Source organism: Coenobita brevimanus, chromosome 23, assembly GCF_032717465.1.
Source record: "Coenobita brevimanus isolate Jiangsu-jjx chromosome 23, ASM3271746v2, whole genome shotgun sequence".
In the NCBI taxonomy this organism is placed as follows: Eukaryota; Metazoa; Arthropoda; class Malacostraca; order Decapoda; family Coenobitidae; genus Coenobita; species Coenobita brevimanus.
The window spans coordinates 67,524,032-67,535,007 of NC_136976.1; positions in this window are offsets into that span (position 1 = coordinate 67,524,032).

Below are 10,976 nucleotides of genomic sequence, written 5' to 3' on the forward strand. Positions count from 1 at the left end.
AGTAATTCCCCAAATCACTCGGAATATGACCTTTCTCTTTAGCATGGGACACTTCGTACCATCCCCTCCTTGTTGAGTAATAATCATATTGCACCTGAATCCCTTCAGAGTACCTCAAGTTTTTTTTTTTTTTTTTTTTTTCAAATTTAGTTATCAGGTGAAGATTGGTAACTTTTGGGAGTTTGTGAACGCTCCTAATGGTCATAAGTGTAGCCCTGCAATGACTAAGAACTGACCCATACTGGCATAGCATTTTAACTGAAAATTAGCTAAAGAATAACTTCCTGCAGTTTTTCGTATATCTCACAGGACTCCCTGTATATTAGCAGTACAATTTGGATACTACATCTTATTATTCTGTATAGTATATAATTTATATTTCATAATCATACATCATACGGAAACAGACGTAAATTATAGTATGCAGTATAAATTGTTGGGGATCAGATGTTTTGAAATATCCCAACCCAACAACGGTATAACGGATGACCGTATTATGAAAATTGAGAGTGCGAAGGTTTAAGTCCCTAATATTTGACTGGCAGTAATGGTACGCCTTTGGTTATTAGACGCGATTCACCCATATCTCGAATTAGTGCTGGCAACAAACACGGAGGTAGCCGTATTTTACAATCACATGTAATTTCATAGTCACCTTGTAGTCTGCGTGATACAGAGAACAATATTTTTCACGGACGTTGTATTGTCGTGACCTGTAAATACTTTCTGACCACACACCCTGTACTCCTAGCCCTGAATGGAAGGAAGATGTAGTGTGTGGACTAAAAGTTGGAGATGGTTCGATGCTTTGAGAGAGAATTAGATAAAATTACTGGAGCGACCAGGATGTAAAATATGATTCTGGAGCATCACAGTCCACCACCAATCCGAAGATGCACAAGAAAAAGATATTATGGTAAACAGAGTAACTTCTCGTAAAGTAACGGGCACTGTTCCCTGGGTTGTTTAACAAAGCTTCGAACTGTCAATTTAACTCCGAGCAACCCACTCTTTGTGTGGTGTTAACCCCAGGCTATAATTTCTCTCCAGCCAGAGGTAGGATTAAAGTGAGTAGTATGGGTCACGAGTGTGAACGAAGATGCAGTTCGTAATTATAAGCTTGATGATGAAGGGGGATTAGTAATAATGTGCGACTGCCGAGAATTTTGTAGAATGGATAATATTGTTTGTGTGAGGGTTTCTGTTATCACGGCGGCATCATTGTAACACTGAGTCATCCTGTCCCAATCTCACTGATTAGATGGACTTTCAAACATATCCGTGTGACCAGGGCCTGCTATACCATTTTCTGGTGTATTTATATGCAAAGACATCTGTAGGATTATGGCTTACAGTTAAAAAATTATATCTATCGTAATTAGAATATTAGAATAAACCCAGCATTTCCCGGTGATATCGACACGGAAATATTTTTAATCATTACAATCCTGCCATCATCTGAGCATGTCACATACTATCCGAGTCACTCTGTAACAAGGTTTCACTGGCAGAGTTTATGTGCTCCCTCCACCTTTACATTAAATAATCTAATCACATGATGAACGTGATGGGTAAGTAAAGAGGATAGTGTAATGAGTGCGAAAAATGAGCGGTGTTGTGGGTGGGCGGTGGTGGCAGCGGGCATCTTGCCTACGTAATCAGTGGCTGGCCAGCGGCAAAGGCCAGGCGGTGCGTGTAGCGAGAGGTGAATCAGTGTTGTGTGAACCAGTGAGCCGCGTGTGGTGTGCCTTCTGTTGTGCTGCTATGTGCGCTTATCCATGGAGTTTTTAATCCCGTTCAGTGACCTGGCGTGTGGAATATGTCAATTATGGATCCTCTAGTAGTGGACGAGGCCCTCAGCGCTTGTCTAGGTGAGTACCCGGTGAGAGGAGCTACCAGACACATGTAGGGTAGAGGCGTAGGTGGTGCACAGGCGTGATCTTCCCTACACCTCTACCATGCCCATACCGGTTGATATCTCCATCGCGGTTGGTTAACAGTTATTTCCAGTTTTTATTTGCAAATACATGAGCCCCCTTCTCCCGATGATATTTACATGCTGAGCCACAGAGCTCTTTTGAAATATACAGGTAGGCTCGCAACTTGTCGGAAGGCAGTTGATATGGGTAGGAGCTTTGGGTTCTTTCTACCGGGCTAATGTATGGCCCGGCCTCCACTATAGGTGGAGGAAATCTTAAAACGAACGAACGGGTTCTTTCATCGTAGATGTTTCAAAATTGGAAAGAAATTAGCCTGCCCTGCCAAGTGTGTTGACAGGGAACGAACTGTAGCAGCAAGTAGAATGCAGGGGGTCTTTTTGACTACTAGCATATTATGTTCGGCTGAATAAAGTAGTCGGGTTTGGCCTAAAGAATTCACAGGTGTAACAAGTTTCAGAAGTGGTTACTCGGTAACTGCAGCGAAAGAGTTAATCTGCATAGTAAGTTGTGCAGAAGGGGTAAAGTGGGAGCAGATAATAGGTGAAAGAGATATCTGTCTATGAGTGATGGGTGTGCGAGCGAGATGAGAATGGTGTGTGTTGAGGTTAGTATTGGTTTGAGTGGAGGGTGTGTGAGGTGAGTATTGGAGAGATTGGTTGGTGCGTGGGTGAGGTGAGAGCATAGCACCCAGCCAGCGCTGGGGTAAACACACTACCTGTAACCTCATCCGCTTTGGACGCGTGCCAGTCAGTCCATCCAGCTTCGCCTCTCTCCCACGCTTCATGGAAACCATGACACAATAATCCCAGTAACTAAATTACAGCTAAGTTTGTCATGTAATAACAGCGACCACTGTAAAACTGAGGGTTTATTCAGACATTGGAGAGTTATCATCTGAGCACATACCGACAGACCTATCTCACTTTAAAATAAACCCTTTACTGTTCGTTACGCAGTGAAAAACGATGTCACAATAATCTCCATAAATATGCAGCCAAGATTATTTAGCTTAAGGTTATGAACTGTAACTGCGTACCTGCCATCCTGCGAACACACTGTATACCGTTATCCCACTGGTTGATTCTCGCCTTGGTGGTTGCATATATCCTACAAACATACTATGTACCGTTATCCCACAGGTTGATTCCCGCCTTGGTGGTTGCGTTCGAAAGTGAATGATCCGTCCTATATATATATATATATATATATATATATATATATATATATATATATATATATATATATATTAGCTACCTTCTTAAGAGGCATTAATTTTTTTAAGCCACGAAAGTTTCTTGTGGTCGTTATGAAGTCAGTTTAAACAGCCAATTAAAATCCTGCTCTTTTGCTGTTTTGCTTGGGGGCACAGTGGCTCAGTGGTAGAGCATCAAGCTCGTAATCGGGGGATTGCGAGTTCGAGCCTCGCCCGAGACTGCCATGCCGGGAGTGATAGCGCGCTCCTGTAACCTAGCGGAGCTATATGGCCATAGTTGCCTAGCTCGGGGATTAAATCACTTTTACTGTCTTGTCAGACACTGCAGCCAGTGCGAGGTGATTTAGACAAAAAAGATATCAGTCATTACTGCCCCCTCATATGCAGTAGGTACTGTCCATCACACCATCCTGCCTCTTCTGCTTTTGTTTCCACCTTTTTCTGGGTCTTCCTTACCCTCTCATATGACGGTCCTCTTGTGGACTTGGCCAATGAGGTTTTATAGCACACGTTCCTTAGTAATTTCACATTTTATTCCGGTGCCGAAATATTCACTAACAGTAGTACACATAACATCAGTATCCACAGTCCTGTCGTTTCGGATCATTTAAAAGGACACCCATCATGTTTGCTTGCGTCGGCCTTGACCACCTAATGTCGGTTTTCCATGCTGCTTGGTTTCTAGCAGCTTCTCTGTTCAGTTCCTTATCCCTGAGGTCACACTGTATGACCTCGTCCCAAATTCTTTTAGGCCTGCCTCTTGCAACTCTGCCCTCAGTGTTTGCGTGAACAAAATACCATACGTACATACGGTAAGCACTCGTGTTAGGAAGAGGTGCTAAGGAGTCTTCCTGACACTGCCAACGTCTGTCATCATTATAACAGCAGCATAATGGCATTACCCGTCGTTGTTCAGGTTAAGCAATTACGGACATTTCTGTAACCACACCACCATGGACTACATTCAGTGTCTTTAGGGTAAATCCTCTCCGGCAGATGTATCGTCGAATTATATTTCTACATACTAAAAATACTAAAGTCTTAAGTTACGGTATGTAGCTGAATGGACGATGCATCAACAGCCATGCCCGTGCCCAGCCATCGCATACACCGACTGATGCAGTCGTTTCTCGCGGAAAACTGGATATTTTCTGAGGAGGCAGACACTACCCATTTCCTCCAACAATTACACATAATTTTTATGGCCATCGTCATGAAAGATGCGTGAAGTGTGTATGTGTGTGGGTTGGTATGAGAAACGAGCCATGAACCCCTTCATTGACTTATTTCGCCTTTGCATGCGATAGCGAGGGAGAGGTAGCTACTGTTTTGCTTGGTGTGTGTGTGTGTGTGTGTGTGTGTGTGTGTATAGCTATGGGGGTACGCCCCCCTACAAATCGCTCACGCCCCCTCCTCTCCCGACGTCTCCCTCAGTCACCGTACGACTGTAGTGATTTCGGTGTACTGGGAGTTGGATTAGCAAGGGCCGAAAATATTGAATGAGTTGCTTACAGTCACAATAATAGGAAAATTAAGCCATTCTAAGACATACACAAGGAAAGGATAAGTACGGTAAATAAACTTTATTTTCTGTACAGTGTAGACTGCTTAATTTAACTGCAACATATTATTGTGATGTTTTCTTTGTTCAGCGCAGGCTATGTCGAACTTGTTCAATTTAATAGTCTTTACAGGTGCCTCGCGGTCTTACCGGGCTGCTGCACCCTTGCTCCAAGGGAGGGCTCTTGGGTTTCGCACGCGAATCTCAACCATTTGCAGTTACACGGGTTCGGTGTCAGTAATATCGCAGTTGCAACAGAATGACCGAGTATATGGGGAATCTGTTTACACAGCCGAATGTGCAACATAACGCCGGTGCCAAATTATTTTCGTATACAGTATATATATATATATATATATTTATATATATATATATATATATATATATATATATATATATATATATATATATATATATATATATATATATATATATATATATATATATATATATATATATATATATATGTATATATATATATATATATATATATATATATATATATATATATAAAGTGTCGTAACTGTATGTTGAAGGTGACCTATTTTCAGCGACTCATATTTTCACTCCGCCCACCTGAGTTGCATACGACAGGCTTAGAAACTACGCATCTGCTTGCAACAATGCAGACTTGTATATCGAAATCAGTGATATACACATTGTTTAGAAATACATGATTTTGTGGAATATTTGTTCAAATGAAGGCCGTATTCAAACCGCGTCTTCTGCTGTGCGAAACCAACGAACAATCTCCGCTCGACACGTTCCGCGCAATGTGAAGGTATTGGGGACAATTTGGGGGGACCAGAACGCCTGTTTAGAAGTTTTTAATCGACTTGAAATTGAAACGGGCCCATCTGTAACCCAGTTCCACCCATCATGCCAAGTTTCATCGAAATCCTTTTTCCAATTTCGGCTGTGCTACACACACACACACACACACACACACACACACACACACACACACACACACACACACACACACTTTCAGAATTATACTATGTTACATGATGAATATAGAGGGTTTGCTGTCATCTGTTTGGATGCGCCGCCATGACGGAGAGAACAATGATAACATTAAACTGAAAGTGCACAGAATTTCTGCAAGAATTTCTGTTTTATCCTGTCTGGAACTACCAACACATGAAAATGTCAATTTAGAGCTCCTGTTGTGTAAGAGGATGACTTTGAATAAGAAGACAAGGAGCATTATATAGGCCTATGCTGGACAAATTAGAAACCCTCTTAATATCCAACTTGTCCAGTGACTGGGATGTGCGTCCTGGGATAAGTTACCGTACCCAAACACTTAATTTTTTTTGTATCCTCACCAAGCTCATACACAATCACTGATATCAAAAGTTATGAATCTTGAAGTTTATAATCAGATGGTTTGTATCTTGCGAGGGGGGGAGGGGGGTCCGGGCACTACATGTAAATACGGCATGTTGACCCAAAACAAATAACTAGCAAGGGGCTCAGTGAAGAGGCCAAGGGTGTTATTGGGGGGGACTGGCTCCCCCCTAGGCCCCTCCATGGCTACCGTGCGCCCTACCTTGGCATTCCCATTTGTGGAAACCTGGGTATGTCACTATCTCAAGTGTACTACCATGCTGTTTGTGCTCTAACGCAGCCAAATTATGTCTTATCTTATATTCTGAGTTGCAACAAGAGATTAACCTTAGAACCTGATTCTAGTCATGAAGAAGTATTATGTATAGCCATAGCACTGTGTTATTCAGCCACTTCGGTACGTACAATCAGCCGCAACTGGACAAAAATCTGGATCAAGTTAAGGTAAAAGGACTATAGTTTTCCACACGACCCACGGACATCATAAAAACACCTTTACCAATAAAGTACCGACACACCAATCCTGAATATAGTAGTCAAATCATGTGTTCACTATGGGTGGTGAGTATTTCAGTAAAGTGGTGACATGTAAAGGTATGTGGAACGTAGGACTGCTTGGCCTCAGGGAGCGGCGATACCAAAGCCTGACACTGAATATATATATTGTTAATGACAACATATTTCTTTCTCTCATTGTCACTTAATTGAACTTCCCTTTAGCTACTGAAGTTGCCTTTATATAGACAGTATCAGCATTTTACTCATTCCATTTGCAAGTACCTGCTGCATTTTCTTTCTTAATTATTCACTGTGGATGTATCGTTGTTGCCTCCACTGTATGCAAAATACCATATAAAATTATAGTCCCTAGAATGTAAGTCTTCTCTTGTGCTTGACTTTAACCTCTTCAGCACGGTAACGTAATTTTTAATGTATTTTGGCCGTCTCCACACGATTTTATTAACTCCTTTGCTAGTAGGGGACTTTCTTCAACTGAATAAGACAGCGTGGTAGCAGCAAAACGGGAAAATATGTTCTCGGGTTGAAGGGATCCAATGAGCACTGCTTGTTCCTGTGATTCACTCTTAACTGAATAAAATCTCGTGGTGTTAAATAACCGTGAGAGGGCTAATGCTACTGTAGTTCATTCACTTTAACTTGGCCGAGATTTCCCTTCCTTTGCAGTTTATTTCACGTAGCCTACAGTATATCAGTGGCAGAAGGACAGTACAAAGGCTTCATATGCTCTTAATGGAACTTCTTCCCGGTTAGCATCATATTCTTGTGTTTATATCTTGTTAGAGCTCAGCATTCAAGACTGAGAGGTCATATTTAGGCCAGGTTAAAGTGAAATAAGTATAGCATTGATCCCCGAACTCTTTACGACTCTCAGTTGAATATAACGATGTGGCAGTGGCTGGAATAAAATATGAGATGTGAAGCGACTGTGAGAAGGTTAAAGACCTCGCCATCTTGTCGCAGCTTGCCCATATTCAGTCTCCCCTCCCCCCCTCACACACACACACACACACACACACACACACACACACACGACCTCGCCATCTTGTCACAGCTTGCCCATATTCAGTCTCCCCTCCCCCCCTCACACACACACACACACACACACACACACACACAACCTCGCTATCTTGTCACAGCCTGCCCATATTCGGTCTCCCCTCCCCCCCTCACACACACACACACACACACACACACACACGCAGCTCGTTTAGGCTAACGCTTTTGTAAGGAAAAACAAGATCTTTTTTTTTTTCTCTCTCTCTCTAACAGACAAGAGGCCACTCCTAAATTGAGTAGTTTTTTTTTTTCTTTTTGTTTTTACGGGCTGATAGTGTTAACGATTACCTCTACAACTAGCCTATAGTCCTATTACCTTAGCTTCGCCCAGATTATGTCCTTTTGCAGCTCATATCGCGTTGCTCAGTGGCAGTGTGGCCTTACATCCTTTCCATAGCACTTCGGGACAAGCATCAGATTATAATCTACTGTTAATCACGGTGGAGAGATGACAGTTTTAGGCTGGGGTAGTGTGAAATGGGTATATTATGATTTCCCAGTACAGATCCGAAGTCGTTACCGGTACCCGTAGTGTTTATACGCCGGTGACGCTAGATTCAGAACATTCCATCCTCCGCGCTCCTGCCTCGCCACTCCAGTCCTTTGTTCAGTAATCGTAGGCAGGCTTTTATCAGCACGGAGCACTTGAGTCTGAACAACCTTTTTTATTTCTCTCTCTCTCTCTCTCTCTCTCTCACACACACACACACACACACACACACACACACACACACACACACACACACACACACACACACACACACACACACACACTAATTTTTCACCTGACGGAACTGGGTCACTCTCACAGCTTGAGCAGTAAGTCGTGGTTGCATGAGATCCGTTGAACATTATTATGATAGTGGTTTCCAACCTGTGGGACGCGCCCCTCTAGGGGGGCACGAAGGGCTGCCTGGGGAGGCGTGAAGGCTTGGTAATTACTATATATTTGAAAACTGAATTATGATGGAATTCAGTAATTTCTAAATATGGAGAAAATATTTCAGATATGAATAAGAAATCGTTATTTGAATATATAAACAATTTCGGATATTAAGAATCTATGATATTTATTGACATGTGCCAACTCTGCCAGTAAAATACAGTATTTGAGGAAGCGGGGCGCAGGGGACGTGTCATTCAGTGAGGGGGGGCGAGAATTAGGAAAGGTTGGAAACCATTGAGTTATGAGGTATGAAGTGTCTGCTTCGTTTCTTGTCAGAGTGATCCACCGGCACAGTCATGACCATGGTCATGACCATCACCTGAGATAAAGGCGCTAGGGACAAGTTTTTAAATAACCTGGTTAAGGATCTTCTCAGCTTTAAAAAAAAAAAAAAAATCAAACTCAATATCTTGCTCTTGATTTCTCAGTTTATATTACCGGTACTTTGATTTCTGTTGTCATTATCGAGTTATGCTACAATTTGACCCACAGTCGCCGTTAACGCCTGTGACGGTTAATCACTGCGAGAGCTTTCCCCGGTAGCTTAAGCTGAGCAAAATCTGGTAGTCGTCAGATTACGGTAAAGCAAAAATTTTCACATACTTCACTACGAGAGGTCTCCACTGTTGAACAAAATCGTCTGATGGAAGGAAGAATATTATAAAATGACATCGCCGTAGTAAGGGGGGTGGAGGCTTTTCTTGGCAAGGTTCAGTGAGGTAAGAGTAAACCTTGTTCTTTGATCATGGAAACCGTTTGCATTGGCCGCAGGCTAGGCTTAAGACCACGTCACATTGAGATCATTAGGGGACATTTAACACAAATGATCTGATCCTGTAGGTTGGGTAAAACTCAGGTAGGCTCTAAATAACATCCCGTTTCCTCAGGTCATAATGTGGGCATCCAGTTCCTCAGTGCCTGATATGATGGAGGTGAAGTGAGCAGTGCTGTGCCAAGAACATGACCCAGTGAAAAGGATGTTCTTATTCCACCTGCTACTCTGGCCAACACGATCGGACAACTTGCATCAGAACATGTTTGATTCCGACCTCAGCGTGAAAGCGTCATGAGCCTGTTTTAAAGTCTCTCAGGAGATATTAGGAAGCCATTGTAAATTTATTAGGTACCCTGCGATATTTCACAGCAGTTAAGTATCGCTTTGATCCTCTGTTCAAGGTCATAGCTCGAAGTATACCGATATTGTAAGTCAGAGTTGTTGCCGTAGATAGCAACTTCACAGCTTTTTGGTATGGCTCTGTAATTCAAGTTCGTATAGACCAGTGTTGAATTATTACACAACTCTATGGCTCTGATCTTGTATCCGGGGTCACACAGGCTGATGCTGAATTATCAGGTATTGATACTTCACAACCGTACTCCGCAACTCTTTACATGGCTCTAATCTTTTGTCCAAGTTCATAATGGTGTTTGCAGAGATCTTAGATACCTCACAATTCTTGTATGTGTGTGTAATCTGTAGTGTTGTTGGAGGTCATGAAGACCATTGTTCAATTATCAGGTACATCAGAAATCTATACGACTCTAATCACGTGTTACCCCCGTAACTTCACCCTTCTCACATTCAGTTGCCAGATAGGTGAACATCTGGCTACTCCATGCCTAATCTGTCATTTAGTTTCTGGGAAAGCATAAAAAAAAGCACCTCGTACACACATGTAAGAAGCAGCTAGTTGCGTTGATCTATTTCTTGAACCATATAATTACAAAATTGACCGCCGAGAAATACAAACTTAGGATCAGTCCTTGTTGTTACTAAGACATGCTTTTGCAGGAAGGAGCAAAGATCTGGAGAGATATTCACTCTCTTCACCTTGTGTTTTCTGTCAAAGCAAATTATAGTTGCGACAGGAAATTTATCGTAGTTGGTTTCTGAAGCTCGGCTCTGATTAAAAAAAAAAAAAAAAAAAAAGCAGCCATTTACATCGCCATTGGCTGTGAATTCATTCACATAATTATCCGTAATTAACTTTTCTTAACTACTGCCAGACAGTTTTAGTCAGCTTATAAAGACAGCTTTTTGACTGCAGGAATCAGAAATGTTCTTCATGAGCAGACTGTTATTTAGTTCCAGTACAATTTTTGTTTCAAGTTATTCCAGAACACATTTTTCTAAGTTGTGATGGTTGTTACCATAAAGAAAAAAAACTATGTCACTGAATGGATCATAAATGATTATTCGGTAATACTGTTGCGGCTACTGTACTAAAAAAGGATTATTACACTTACATTTGTAAATGGGTGGCAATAGGTGCGCGTGATTCATATATGTACAGGTACGGTACGGGATCCTGAAAACCTCAATAAACTTATCACACAGGCACGCTGCTGTATATAGGTTATGCCTTAACCGTAACCAAGTCTCGC